Source organism: Anomalospiza imberbis, chromosome 3, assembly GCF_031753505.1.
Source record: "Anomalospiza imberbis isolate Cuckoo-Finch-1a 21T00152 chromosome 3, ASM3175350v1, whole genome shotgun sequence".
Taxonomy (NCBI): domain Eukaryota; kingdom Metazoa; phylum Chordata; class Aves; order Passeriformes; family Viduidae; genus Anomalospiza; species Anomalospiza imberbis.
In genome coordinates this window covers 67,345,153-67,360,473 of record NC_089683.1, presented here as the reverse complement: position 1 = coordinate 67,360,473, position 15,321 = coordinate 67,345,153, and the positions used below count along the sequence as shown (strand labels likewise).

The 15,321-nt window shown below is 40.6% G+C and overlaps 1 protein-coding gene across 6 annotated transcripts in view; it reads right to left on the bottom strand.

Annotated features, from left to right (window-relative positions):
* LOC137470989 (SAM and SH3 domain-containing protein 1-like) overlaps positions 1-15,321 on the bottom strand; it is a 531,744-nt gene that overhangs the window by 105,106 nt on the left and 411,317 nt on the right. The gene's annotated exons all lie outside the window — the stretch shown is intronic.

Genomic DNA, 15,321 nt, shown 5'->3' with positions numbered 1-15,321 from the left:
TCATGGTTCCCTTGACCTCTCTATAGCCAGACACTGTGAGAACAAAAAGAACATACAGACCAGACTGATTCAATAGACCTTCCATTAATTTTTATGGCATCTGGGAGTTGAGTCATTAAACTATGTGGCTTTACAGACAGAGTTACAAAAATAGATGTGATATTACTCTGTCAAGCTTTCTGCAGCATGGTTATAGATTATAGATTCTGTACAATAAGCAGAAAGCACAATGGTATACTTTGATATCAAAGATTTTGCAGCAGTTATCTGAAATAACTGATTCAACCCACTGAGCATAGAGCACAGTCACTCTAGACCCTGAAAATTCATATTAAACCAGTTATGTAAGATTTTCATATATATATATATATATATATATACACACACACACATAAACTTTGCCCTATCTTTACAACAAGAACCCCTCTTACTCTTTTCAAAATTCTGCAAATAAAGTGTTTCCTTCACCAGTAGCACCACAGTTTTTCCCCCCCTTCATTTTACTGTAAAGCCCCAAAGTCTTTGTCAAGAAGTTATAACAAAGCATCTCCAGGAAAAACATTCTGAATGTGATTTCTACTTTTCCCTCTGTAAATTAAAATAAATTTCAAAGCACACTACCGGGATCCCTCTCTGTGGCTTGCAACCAAGGAAGTCCTCTATGGAAGAAATAAAAATATATGCACGCTAACAAAAGAGTTGCATCTATGTAAATGTACATTTCAACATACTTTAAAAGTTGGTGTTTATCACAGGTAGAACCAGCTCTTGACAGACAAGAATATATGCAAATTTTATTCATGACAGTTAGTTCAAAGCACCCTTAATGTCCAGCTTCCCTAATAACAGTATATTATCCTCTATCCTCCTTTCCCTGAGGTGCTCTGCACTAAGCTCATCAAAATGTAACTCAAAACCCTTGCCTGCTCTGACACCTAAAAGGCCACCACCATTCACCAGACTGGTCAGCAGCCAGCTACAAGTTGCCATTTTCAACTTGTAAAGTAGAACAAGTTTAAGCCATGTAATAGCTGCACCTGACATCACCTCTCATTAGTTTTGTCTCCCTTGCTCTCACTGCCTCCTCCTTTTGCACAATCTGCTGAGACTTTTTCTCACATTGAGTGAAAATTTGTCACTTCATGTGCACCAGCTGCAGTGGGTTCTAGCCTGAGACTTGGAGCAGAAACAAATGGTAAACAAAAGAATGGCAAGGGTTAAGAAATGTACAAATATCTGATAAAAGCACCATTAAGGAGATGGAGGTGAACTTCTTGTTTCAGATTTGGGAAATTTAGCCTATATTAAGAGGGTGGCTTAATGTCTGAGATAAGTTAGGGTCTAATGAAATAGATATGGAAAAGGCAAACATCTCAAGTAGATGATGAAATAAATATTTCAGGGAGTAAGCCATATCAGCTGCAATAGTGAAGGAGGTGTCATTAAAGCTCTTTTCCTTATATTCAGTAGTAGCACAGTATGACAAAACCAAATCTTCAGTGATATATGGGACTACATAACTGAGGTATGAGTAATGATTAAAAGAGTAGTCTGAAAAAATCTAAACAGAAAACATGTAAAAAAAATATTTGGATATTTAAAGGCAAAACATACTGAGCAGTCAACAGTATCTCAGGACAAGTGTGTAAGTCTTGTTTACAGTATTTCCCCAAGGTGCTGAAGTTGCTCAGAGAAAGCAAACTTTGGTAATGGTTATGTGCTAGTTTTACTAACAAAACTACTTTTCAAGTGTCAAGGCAGGAAAGAATGACTGCCTTTAAATTGAACTGTGCTATGCTTTTCCCCTGGACAGTTTGGCAGGAGGACATACATTGTCCAGAAAAAGTAAAGTTCACTCAAAAAAACTTCTCATCCTTCTTTCTCTGTTCCCCCTGCCCCTTCAGTGTACTACTGTGCGTTCCTTTCTGCTTTACTTTGAGGTCCAGGCCCAGAATCCTGGGCAGGTCCCTATGGGCAGCAGCTTCCCCCAGCAGTACTGGCTTTGGAGATGCACCAATAAAGAAGAACACTCCATGCCTTCCCTCATTTCTTACCATCCCACCAGCTGAATCCTGCATGGGACCCTCCCCCAACTACAACTACTGAAAGGTGGAGGAGAGAGCACAGTCCTCTCCCACTCTGCAGCACCGGGAAAGCCCAGCAGGGATGCAGTTGCCTGCCCCACATTTCTCATGGCTGGATGTGTCTACTACCTCATGTGCATTTACAGGGCAAGAGCTACGGGGCAGCACTGCACCTTGCATCTTCACCCAGCTTGGCAGTGAGCATCCCAGCCTTTAGAAATGCTGCTCTTAGGAAGCTGGGTGTGACACCAAACACAATTACTCACTCCCACTTGTGCCATTTTGGATGCTGACTTCCAAGGGGAGGTTGCTCTCCTACTATCCATGTTCAGATTTCAGAAAGGGCAAAGGAAATCTCAAATATCTGCCTTCACTTCCAACTGTTTTTACAAAGCATGAAAAAACACTGCTCTGCACACAAACACTGCTCTGCACACCAAGGCATGATAGGACCACTCCTCTTTTTTTGGAGTAGGTATGGAAATCAGCAATCCTAGTTTAGGTGCCCAGCAGCACAGGGCACTGCGTGTCCCAGAGATGCAGCCCTTGATTTACTGCTGCAAGTGCAGAGGGCAGCCCAGCTGCCAGCTGTGGAAAGCCAGAATGGTGATGTTTAAACTGCTTTCTCAAACTCTGATATTTTTCTGGTTTTTCCTGCTAGAAATTCAGCAGCTTGTAGCCTAGAGGATACACCCAACACTTCTACATAAGCAGGGACTAACCTCGTCTTCACTCCTACCGCTTCCTGACAGGTCATCTTTTACCAGGAAAGGAAACTACTGTAACTGAGCATGGCAGCAATCCATGTTTCCCCCTGTAATCTTAGCAGCAGAAGAAATTATTTCCTGTAGCTCCCGTAAGTCAGCTGTGCCCAGGCTCCCCTTCACCAATGCCGACCATCCTTCCTGCCTGTGCTATCCCTACAAACCCCCACTCCTGCAGGGACCATGTGCTCTGCGCTGGCACAGAGGGGTAGCAGTAATAAACTAGCTGAAATAGTTTATTAAATAGACACCCCACAATTCAGATTCATACAAATCTGAAATCAGAAAGGCTGACTCTGCCCTAAAGCGCTACAGTGAAGCCTCAGCTTTTGACTCTTAACAGAGGTATGGCACTGTTAATACAGTCTCAACCACTGTACGTAGCATACAGATGAACTAAATATAATACTGCTCATGCAAAACTTCATGGTGCTGGGCTCAGGTTTTTTTATTGCCTTAACTAAGCTTCCTCAAGTCTCGTTGGAGAGTGTTTTATTTAAGAACAGTAAAGCACAGTTATCAAGGGGTTTCAGTTCATTTAATTAAGTTGAATATAATTATACTCCAGTGGGTCTTAAAAATGAAGAATCAATTTAAATATTATTTAGATGTGTGTCTTTTAAGTACCACAGATTGCACAGGGCTTCATGTTTATATCAATTAGGGATATCAACCTAGCAATAAGAACTCTATCGCTTGCCAGCTTATAATCCTTTCCACTCTGGGATTCCGTATTTTATTTACTCATTTCCCTTTATCTGTGTACAGTGAAGAAGTGCTTTTTTGCGTTCCTGTGTGTTCACATTGCTTCATCATTGCCAAAGCACTTCCTAATTAGGCTAAACAGGCCTCTTACACAAATAAAAGAGGAACATTTCTGCCTATCAACAGAGCACATCCTACAGCCTGGGCTTCAATAACTGTGTGGCTGCCATATCGCCCAAGTATTTCAAGCCCATATTTTTCTGAAGGGGGGACATGAAGGATGCCATGTGCTTGTTTCAAGGAAGTGCTTAATCCTGTGGCTGCTGTCAGTCCAGTGGCCCTGCCCACTGATAAGAGACAAGAGGACACAGAATGAAGCCGCATCAGAGGAAGCTCAGATGGGACATTAGAAAAAGCTTCTAGATTGTGGTCTATCACTGAAACAGGCTCTCCACAGAATTGGTCACAACACAAAGCCCATCACAGTTCAATGAGCAGCTGACAATGTTTTTAGTCTCATAGTTCAGCTTTAGGTACCCTGTGAGGAGCAGGAAGTTGGACTAAATGATCCTTATCGGTCCCTTCCAACTTAGATAGTCTGTGATTCTACGTTGCTTTTACTGGAGACTGAATTAGTTGCACATCAAGTGTTGCACATCACAGAGATGCACCTCAAACTGAGGCACAAAACAATTCGAAAAGCCCCATATGGCTAAAGTGGTCATAGAAAGCAAAAGCTGGCAGAACCCCGGTGTTAATGAAATTTGCAGAAAAATTGTGTCTCTACAAAACCTGGTAGTTGATTCTCACTGACCCAAAGCCCTGAACCACAGGCTGAAAGAAAAGTACCGTAGATAAAGACACTTGGACTTGGATGGCAAGCAAAGTCCTTGAGCAACTTCTTCATGCATAGTGACATGAACATCAAAAGGAGAACGTCCTGCTAACTAACCATTTGTCAGGACAGCTGTCATGCCAAAGAAAAACATCTCACCTAGTTGTAAAAGTGACAGTAACATGAAAAGAAAGTCTCAGATGGAAGGAGTTTCCTCACAGACTCTGCTTCTCAGATGAAAAAAAGGGACAGCAGTCTCAGGGAACACCGCCCCATAAACCCAGCAAGAGTGGCAGGACAGCCTCTGTACCAGGCAGCATCTGAAGCAAGACAAAACCAGCAGGGAGCTTTCTGAGCAAGATGTTACACCACTTTTTCACAGTCTGCACCATTATCAGTTTCAAAACAAAGAATGCATAGTAAATAATCTCCTTCATTCACAGAGAATTAGGATTTGAAAGAAAGCAAAGATTTTGCTGTATGACTCTTTCAAATGGAAAAGAAAATAATTATATTTTCAGATAGGGCATCTCTTCAAAGCTTGAGAGGTGCAACGGCTGGTTTAGAAGGAGTTACATGTGAACAGGAAAACAGGGCATCAGACTGTCTCTGGGAAAACAGTAAATTGCACTCGCATCCCCAGCTTGTTGCAGCTAACCAGCCCTCTGCTACCAACTACCCAGTCAAAGCATCTGCTGGCAATACATTGATGGTTTAGTTTTACATGACTCATACACGCATCAGTGGTTACCCACCTATAGCCTGCATTTGTCTCTAAGCAAAAACAAAACAAGGTGTGATGAAGTAGACACGAAGGATTACTTTGCACTATATCTCTACTCAGTGCCTGAAGTAAGTCTCTTCATTTCTAAACCAAGCTTAAATCTCCATTACTGATTTCCCACGTGCTCCCTGATGTCCACACCATTCAGCCACCTCCTCTGGGTCTCCAGGAAGTCAGCCTGCACATTGACCTTCCCCAGCCAAGGTCCCAGTGCGTGCTCCAGCCATTTCCTGCCATGAAGGCAGCAATTCTTCCTTTCACATGATCCTTCTAAATCCCTCTTCCTAGCAGTTGCAAGTTACCCTTCTCAGCTGGGACTCTCCTTGCTTTTCTGGTCACAGAAATACAACTCTGGATACTGACTCACTGCACCTCCATCCCCTGCCATCCTGTTTCCACTTTATATGACAGGTATTTTCCTAAGAGAGGCATGAGTCTAGAGAAAAACCCCTGCTTCAATCTTCTTTAATTTTTTGGTTTTGTAAACTTCTCAAGCCCCCCCAGCCACAGAGCTGCCTAAGAGAGGCAGAAGGGTCAGCAGGAGTTAAAATACCATTTTATCCCTATTTCCTCTCTCTTTCTTGGCAGTTTATAAAATAATTAACTATCTGTAAGCATTCTGAAGTAGTTGTTATTAGGTTTGGCAGATGAAAAATGAAGATTTGTACAATCTTTTGTATTCTATGTACACTTGAGACAAAGATTAAAACCCACAGTAACTTAGCAAAGATTACTTGAAGAAAGTACCAATCCATCAGATAGTAAAAGCAACATTGAGAATATCCACCTCTTCTTTTATCCTCCTGCTTTTGGTATTTAGGAACTCAAACTCCACACTAACCAAACCCAGTGATACTCATTGTGACTAGGATAACAAGGATATGCAGAAGGATCCCTTTCCCTTCTCACTTATGTGTGACCACACACCACATGTGGTATGAAGCTATTCTTTATCATCACCATCATGCCAGTATTTTGGTGAGGTCCTTGACCTTATGTTCCCTATTAACTTCCTGAGTTTAGATAGTTATCATGCAAAGCTTATGTTTTACAAGGTTTAGGTTTTAGAAAGTTTATCCATCTGCACATATATACTCACTCCCTGACACAAAATCTAAACAATGCATTGTTGGGTTTGGGCTGAGCAGGAAACAATACACCTCATTTGAACAGAAACATCCCGGTGTCCCTTCAATTCAGCCCACGGCACCACAGTGGAGCGGGATTAGACTCCATTTTTTGTCTCATTGTAAACCACTCAGAATAAAGGTAGGTGTAATTAGAGAGGAAAACGGAATTTTTAAAGGAGGGGCAGTCCTTTTGCATTACCTGCAACAGAGCAGTCTCCACTGATTAAACAAGAGACAAACAGACCTTTACCCCAAACCTCAGAAGAAAAACTTCTAAAAATTTCCTCTCCTTACCAGGTTTCTAGGTTTTGAAGTATGGTATGGTTATCAGACCTCTGATAAAATGTTATACAGGGAAATCTTTTTCTCCAACCATTGTAGAAAACATGATATATCCCAAAAAACACTCTGAAGCATTATGTTTTTAAAGCGTAAACATACAGTCATCTTGAAGATGGAAACTTGAAGACAGGAACCACAACTGACATACAACATGCCCACACCTCTTCCTGTTTTACAATGGTTATTTATGAATTCTAAGGTGGGAAAGAAACCTAATAATGGAGTGGAAATCACAACCTCTAAGTGTTGGTGGATATTATGTATGAATAAAAACACATTTATTTATAAAACAAGATTTTTTTTCTTATTTTCATCCTCAGAGATTATAAGCTGCAGTTTAAATGCAAAGGATTTATCATCAGCTTTCAGAGCTACTCCCCTCAAGTGGACAACCACTAGAGCTTCAAGACTCACAAGTATTAAATATTATTCTGTATCACTGAAGGCTGCATTAAGTCTATGCAGTGATATTGATAACAATATGAAGCATGTCTGACACGGATGGTAAAAGGAGATGACTCTTAATTTAGCAATAGAAAATAAGTATTTTCAATTTGCACTCCACCCCTAGGACTGCACTACAAATTTCTGGTGTAAAAACCCCTTTTGGCTGAGTTGCAATATGCAGCACATGTCTGCTGGAAAACAGCAAGCACATAATCAAAAGAGAAGGAAAATGTTTCAGAATTGTAACAGATACGGATAAACAGAGATAATAAATAGGCAGAACACAAACATCCAAACATCCCTGCAAGTGTAAAATGTGTAAAACCCACAGATTCTTCAGCTGTGACGTATCATTTTTAAAGGTATATACTATGACTCACAAGATATTACTCTGGCAAGCAGAATTCTTTAAAAGCCTAAAATGCCCTTTTTTTCTGAAGTGCAATGTATTGCTATGCAATCAGCTCTAGCATTTGTTTTCATCCAAGCTCCAGCTGTGGATGTGCACTCGCTGACAGAACAGTGCCACCATGGTGCAATGAGCTCTCCTGTTTCCTCCATCGGTTGTGCTGGGGTTGCAGTGAAGCAAAGAGCAAGCTTTGCAGAGCAGGGTCAGCCTGGTGCTGGCATTGAAAGGGGCAGGAGGCTCAACTCATCTGAACTTACGAAAGAACAACAAAAGATGCATTTTCCTTTTTTCTTAAAAGCCTACAGGCCACACACTGCTCCACTATAAATAAATTCACGCCTTAGGCTCCTGAAGTTTTTATGTAAACAGTGCAGAAAGTAGACCCTTTATTTGTTTATCTTTTGTTTTCATCATACCTATCAGCAATGCACAAAGCATCTTCAGTTGCAAGTGAGAGGGTTAGGAGCATCTCACAATCAAGAGATTGCTCAGGTACTCTCAATTTAATATTGTAACAAGCATGGTACTGTTTCCACTATCATCTATCAGCTCTAGTCATGCTTGCTGCAAAGCTTTCAAAGTGTTGCTTTTATTATTATATTAAACAGTTACCTAATCTCCTTTACATACACTCCCACGCACAAAGAATACAGTCCAGGTGGAGAACACTTTGAGATTTAATATTAGTAAGCTGTTACCTACAAAGAGCAAAAAGCACTGTATATCATCATAAATACAGTGACAAAGAAACATAAAAGGATGTATTCATATTCTAGATAAATGTATTACCATGCTTGTAACCTTCACAGTGTACATTCACCCGTGCATGAAAAGACAAATCTTCATCTGGAAGCCTGATGATGCAAACTGATGTGAAGAGCATATCTCCATGTCCATGCAGGGCCATGGGGAAGTCAAATCACCAAAGTCTAATGGGCTTGAAGGAGAGAAGATCTGCAACAGCATTCCAACCAGATCACACTCAGACTGTGACATGGGTATTATAAACCAGTTCTCCAATTTATTGTATGACTTTCCATTAAAAAGCCTGAAAATGTTATTTATAAGTCATTGTTGTATTATACTCTTAAGCTTGGCCATCCAATTTTCCAGCTACACCCTGCTTAAAACTGTTTTCCAAATAGGTTATACAATCCTCATTCTCCAGCTCTTCATAGAAAACATGCCTCTAAAATGAGTATGCAGCTCAAAAATGCTTATACAGGAGTCATTGGAACTTACATCAAGTATTTTATTATACTAATCTTAGTTCAAATAAACCTGGTCCATTATAAGTCTGTGTTTCAAAACACAGCAGTAGACAAGAAAGTTCTGCTATTACCATAAGCCAGGAAAAACATTCCCCTTGCCTCAAGAAGATGAAAGCAGAGCCAACATGCCCACACCTGACCCACACCACAGCAAGTGCACTGTGGTAGGAGAGGGCACAGGTAGCTTATTTTATTTTTAATGTCATTATTTTCAATACCAGAAATCTGTGTTGTAAACCCTTGTGTTGTAATTTTACCCTGCCAATGAGTTGTCTCTTGTTGTCAGGCAGAAATAAAACCCCATGATATCTCTTTATCACACAACATGTCTAGATATATTTTAATGGAGAACATGTTTTTATAGTAAAAACATGATTTTCAGACTTGCACATATGAAACCCAGTTTCTTCCTATTGTCCATTTTCTCAGTGAGAAACATGGAATCCAAATTCTTGCAAAGCCACCTCAGCATCCCTGCAGTCACAAGCACCTTCCTACTCCTCCCACCACTAATAATGCCAGGCAGTTCATTAGTCATCAGCTGTGTCAAGCAATCACCAAGAGGAAAATTGTTAGCAGCATCCAATGTTAAAACAGGTACTGTGACACATCACTTTGCTGGGTCATTACAAAGTGTTTCCTATTCCTCCTGTGTTTCTGAACCTCTTGAAGTCCAAACACAGTGTGTACTCTATGGCCATTAATACTGTCACAACAGGCTAAGCAGATAAGAAGAAGGCCTGGGCTACTGCATGAAGGAAAGCTACAACCACAGGTTCCAAATGACAAGAGGGTAACCCAGAAAGGTGCAGGAAGCAGGGCTGGGCGCAACAGCACCGAGCATCCTCTCCTCCACAATGCCACCTCTGAAGGGAAAAAAATCCTGAAGGAACATAGCCCAGGGCCAAAACTGGAACAGTTCAGCCCAGGTCTGGAAGGAGACAATCTGACTCAAACTCCTTTGCCCTGGGCACTGACTGTTCCCTCTGTCCCTTGGCCCTGTGCCACATCCAGCAGTGACCCTGTGCTCCATTTCTGTGTCCCGATCCCTCCACTGCTCCCGTTTCCACAGCAGTTTATACAATCAGCCCTAATTTACCCAGATTTCTACACAGCATCAGACTAAGTTAAACTAATCATTACCTACTTCTGTAAAATGTCATTTGCTCTAAGATACATCAAAAATAAGAGGTTTTCACCTGACGGTAGAAAATGGTAACCAACATGTGTAGAATAGTATATTGCATTCCATGCAACAAAAATCCTTTAAGTGCTCATGTACGACACCTTTTTCCACATCAATTTTCACATTTTCTTTCTGCTTAGAGACTGTCATTCTTTTTGTATCTACAAAAGGAAGAAGGCATTATTACAGGCAAATTCTAGCAACCTTGTATTCCACTGCTCTTGAAAAACAGAGAGAACTTGGTTGACTGACTTTCAAAAGATGAAAAAAGTATGAAGGAAAGGAGTATTTCCAACTTGGTATTCACAGCAAATCAGCAAGAGGAAGAATGTGCTTTCAAGAAAGAATGAAGAAGGAACCAGAACCAAAAGCTCTTATCACTCCTTATGGTGTAGGGTCTTACAGGGACTAAACTCTCTGATCGAGACATCTGTTTTATGTGCCCTGACGTGCAAGAAAAAGCCTAGACCAAAGGTTATCTCTGTGAGCTGTCTTTCCTCGCAAAGGGATTAGCATTGCCAGGCACAACATTTCATGGAAAGGCAAAGGAGATGCAACAGGTTAAGTTTAATTTATAAAATTGAATCCAACACTTAAACTGACAGTCAGTTGCTCTCTCTTTCGACTTCTTTATTTGAAAGCAAAATACCCTCCATGGTTTTGTAAAATAGAAAAAATAATATCTGCCAGCTTGAAAGCAGAGACCAGGCCTTCTGGGTTTATCCTTATTGTTGCAAGTGGGATATGCATTAGAAAAGGTGCTCCAAATAGAAGTCGGAACAAAAATGTTTTGAATCAGAATGTCCCAAAGCACGTGGAGTTAATTACAAAGTGCTACAGGTCCCTTGCTGACATGTCATCAATACTAATCATAAAAAACAAGTATATTGCACTTTCAAAAACATATCTAACTGAAGCAGCTATTTATTTGTCTGCACATTTCCACAGAGCTGTGCTGAACATCCATGATCTCCACTGGAGTGGCCTTTTGGTGCCAATCTGACACCAGAAAAACAGAATTACCCAACGAGAAACTGAGAGAGCAACAGAGCAGAGATTTCCATAGGAGGTTACAGTGATTTAATGAGGGTTTAAGGAAGAGCAATCCTGGAAGAAATTGTTGGCTGGTCTTAGCTGCCACAACTCCTCCTGGCAGTTCTACAACTCCTTTATCAGTTGGGGATCTACTTCCCTGATCCTTCCAGATACCCAGACTCCCTGGCTTAATATCAAATTCCTCTTCCCAAAGTATGTTAGCCAGTATCCAATTACATGTTATCACAGTAGCATTATCAGCTGGCGTCTTTTCTCTTTTGGTTTTTTTCTTTATTACTTTGATAAGAAATTCAAATAGTCACTTAAACACGAAGACCAAGACAGATTATATATGTAAATAGTAGGGCTCCTGGTAGCCAAGTGAGCTTTATTGTCCTCAAAATACTTCGTTCTCTTCAGCTAACAGCAGATGGTAGGAAAGGATTGGTTTTCTCTCAGCATAACTGCAAAATACTATTGAAAAAGATTTTTTTGTTTGTTTCAGCTGTTATAATTGATACAGTAGTTTGAAACAAGAAACTAGCTACTGCTTTGAAATAAAAAGCTGGAAAGACTTCTAATTCATGACATCTCTTTCAAGTTCTGTTGTATCTTTTGCATCTTGGCCATTTAAGACAGAATCTCCTCACGCAAATAAGACACTTTCTTTGGTGAAACTTCTATTACAATTGATCAGAGTTTTGACAGTGATTTCATTATTGTTAGGATTTGACCCAGATATCCCTCCTATGTATATACAAAGGAAGAACTTTGCATAAACAGAAGGGGCACTGGAATGACTTCCCTGTACTAAGGTCAATAGCCCATGTTTTGAAAGCACATCTTTAAAAGAATGAAGTTCATTATTTTAATTTCATATTAAAATTTGTTCTCAGATCTCATAACATACAAACTTTTAGACCTTCACATAGTGAACAAAGAGTTTGCTATCACCACATCAATACATGATTCTATGCCAAAAATATCTCTTTTTATAGCATTGAGTTTTGGTGACACAGAGAATTTCTTTATTACCACTCACAGTTCACCTCTCTCTAAAACCTTAATACACTTCCCACATCCATTATTGCTCTGAAACACTGAAAATTATAATTATCCAATACATTCCAGCATTTGCTTGCTACCAACTAAGTGAAAGCTTTTGTGCATCATTTTGTTAACTTGGGTTATCTTTTGTTATCCTTTAACAGCACAAATAGCTTGAGGTGCTTATACCACAGCTGTATGTATGGAATATTTCATTAGAAAAGTGCAAAAGAGAAAAGTCACATTTACTCCAGCAAGACCTAGTACAGCTGCAAGCACACACTCAGTATTTATCAAGTATAGGGCTATTATGTGGCTTCAAAGTCCATAAAATATGCTCCTTACAAGCAGCACTTGACAACTGTTTGCTTCCCCTCCAGACCTGGGATCTGCCATCACAGGTTCCTCCTAATGAAGTTCTATTTTAAGGAACATAACTAAAAATATACAAACAATGAAATATATTTATTAATATAAATTTGTATTTCAAGTAACTTCAGCACTGAGTAACAGCTGGGCTGACACTATCGCCTCTCCTCCTAATTCAGTACCTAGAACAGACACCACCACACTCCACAAGGCTTCCAGCAGGGCCAATGGGAGGAAGGCAACATCTTCCTTCCTCTTCCCCACTGCTCTAACTTCTCAATATGAGGAGGGAAGAATCAGGCATTTTATCACTTCTATGAAAAACATCTTTTTTACCATAAGGACATTTACCATAAGGACATTCCAGCAAACTGCTGGAACAGGCTGCACAGAGAGATTGTGCAGTTTCTGTCCCTGGAGGTTTTCAAGACACAACTGAGTAAAGCCCCAGGCAACCTCACCCGATCTCACAGCTCTCCCTGTTTCAGCTTGAGGATAGGTTAGATGCTGCCTGAGGTTCTTTCCACCCTGCATCATCCTACAATCATGGCTTAAGAATGCATTTTTCGCTTTCATTCCATCAACAAACTTTTGATAATCACCTTCTTTCTTAATTTCATTCTAGTTTTCTCCTTCCAAGATAACAGAATCATAGAATGGTTTCTGTTGGAAGTTCCAACACCCCCACCATGGGCAGGGATACCTTTCACTAGACTAATTTGCTCAGAGCTCTCCATCCAAGCTGGCCTTGGACACTTAGGGGACTGGGGCACCCACAACTTTGGGCAATTTGTGCCAGCGCCTAAGCACCCTCATAGTAAAGGGTTTCTTCCTAATATGCAACCTAAATCTACCCTCTACTAATTTAAAGCTACTCCCCCATGTCCTGTCACTACATGCCCCTGTAAAAAGTCTTCATGTTTGTTGTATGCTCCCTGCGGGTACTGAAAGTCTGCAACCAGGTGACCATGAACCCTTCTCTTCTCCAGGCAGAACAAATCCAGTCTCTTAGCCTTTTCTTCACAGGAGAGATGTTCCATCCCTCTGACCATTTCAGCAGCCTTCCTCTGGACTTGCTCTAACAGGTCCATGTCCTTTCCTGTATTGGGGACCCCAGAGTTGGATGGAGCACTGCAGGCAGGAGTCTTACAAGAGTGATCTTGGCACTTCTCTCCCGCCTCTCTCCCTGTGCTAGTCCAGGCTGTTGCAGGGCCAACCCGGCCAGCATGTCACTGCACCAACTTTTTCATTTATAGAGCTACCCCCAGAGAATCCCTCTGGTGTCTACACCTGTGCTCCCCAGACAGTTTGAGTCATGAACTGCTACAGATCCCAGGAAATTAAGACCCATGCTCTTACATAATTGACAATGCAAAAGAAGTAAGCCAGCAACATAGGCCACTGATGTGGCATCATGGACTACAACCAACCAGCTACTGACTCCCATTTGGAAGTCACAACTCCAGTTCACTGCTTGCCTTTTGCAGCACAGGTTTGAAAGGGACAAAGCTCAATGCACCAAAAAGATCAGCATTGGAAACGGCACTGGAGCTACCTCTTCCTTGCCTTCAAACAAGGACAGAGCACTAAGTAAATTTATATTCAGTTCATATTAGGACCTTATTTTGCAGCCCAAAAGAACAGAAACTCTTTAAAAGTCTACATCTGAAGAAAACTGACAGCATGCAGTGAGAACTTCTGTCTTCCCTCTTATAGGAGACCCAACACAAGGTATCTTTTCATATTTGTAACCGTGTTGCAACACAAAACACTGAAGTAAGAAATGCTAATAATGCTGGCTGATGCTTGCAACTGATATAAACCAGCAACTTCATAATCACCAGATGATTCCTTTCTGTAAAGCTGACCAACTCTAAGACAAATGATTTTAGCATAGTTTTATTATTAGACAAATAATAATTAAATAGCTCTGTTTTCCCAGGAAGGAAACTAGCTTGTGTTGTCAAAAGAAATCTATTCAAATTATTAGTTGTGTGACAATCAGATCTTTTTCTGCACTGAGCTTCAGCATGCTAGGCTACTGGTCTGGCCTCCTCAAAAACTCCTTCCCAGGCATCCAATAGCACTTTGCTCTTACTAAATGCAGTACTGAAACCTGCCAGAAAAAGACAGAAAGAGACTGTTCATAAAGTACCAACTGTGTGTTCCTTACAAACTGGCAGAACTGACTCCACTTGCATTCTTAGTGTATGTAGTGTATGCAGTTGGGTGTTATTAAATTGAATGTCAAGTCAATGGAGAATTTCTGTGAAGAAAAGGAATAAGACAAATTTTTGAACCTGACTTTGAATATTAACAATAAAGTCCATGGCATTAAAAAAAAAAAAAAACAAAACAGCATAACATGCTAATTAAGTTCTCTGTTTAATTCTATAACATTTCTTCTGAATTAGATCCTATGGGTCTACCATGCATTACGTTCCATGGCAGTTTTCCAAAAAGTATTTCTCATAATATTCTTGAATGTCTACTGGTTAAATGTTAACAACGAAAACTAACACGCATCAAGCCTATTCATTTGCTTTTAAAATGAATAAACAGGCACTCCACTGTTGATTACCACATTCCTGTATCGCTGGAAGGCTGCCAGTTCCAGTACGTATATAACGTTAGTATTTGTTTTTTTGCTGAGTGGCAATCCTCTGCGGTAATTATCATCTTGCAACTAAAGTAAATATTATTCTCTCGCTGCAAGTAGAAATAAAGGATTGACTCTTCCTGTATTTTTACTGTTTGTCATCCAGTCCGTCCTGTCGGTACGCTACGTGCCCATTAAACGTAATTCCTTGAGCCCTCGTTACTGGGGCCATCTCTTTTGTCTGTAACCAGTGAATTACGAGGATTAGTCCCTCCTCAGAAGATCACCGGCGCAGAAACTCCACGGGCCGTAGC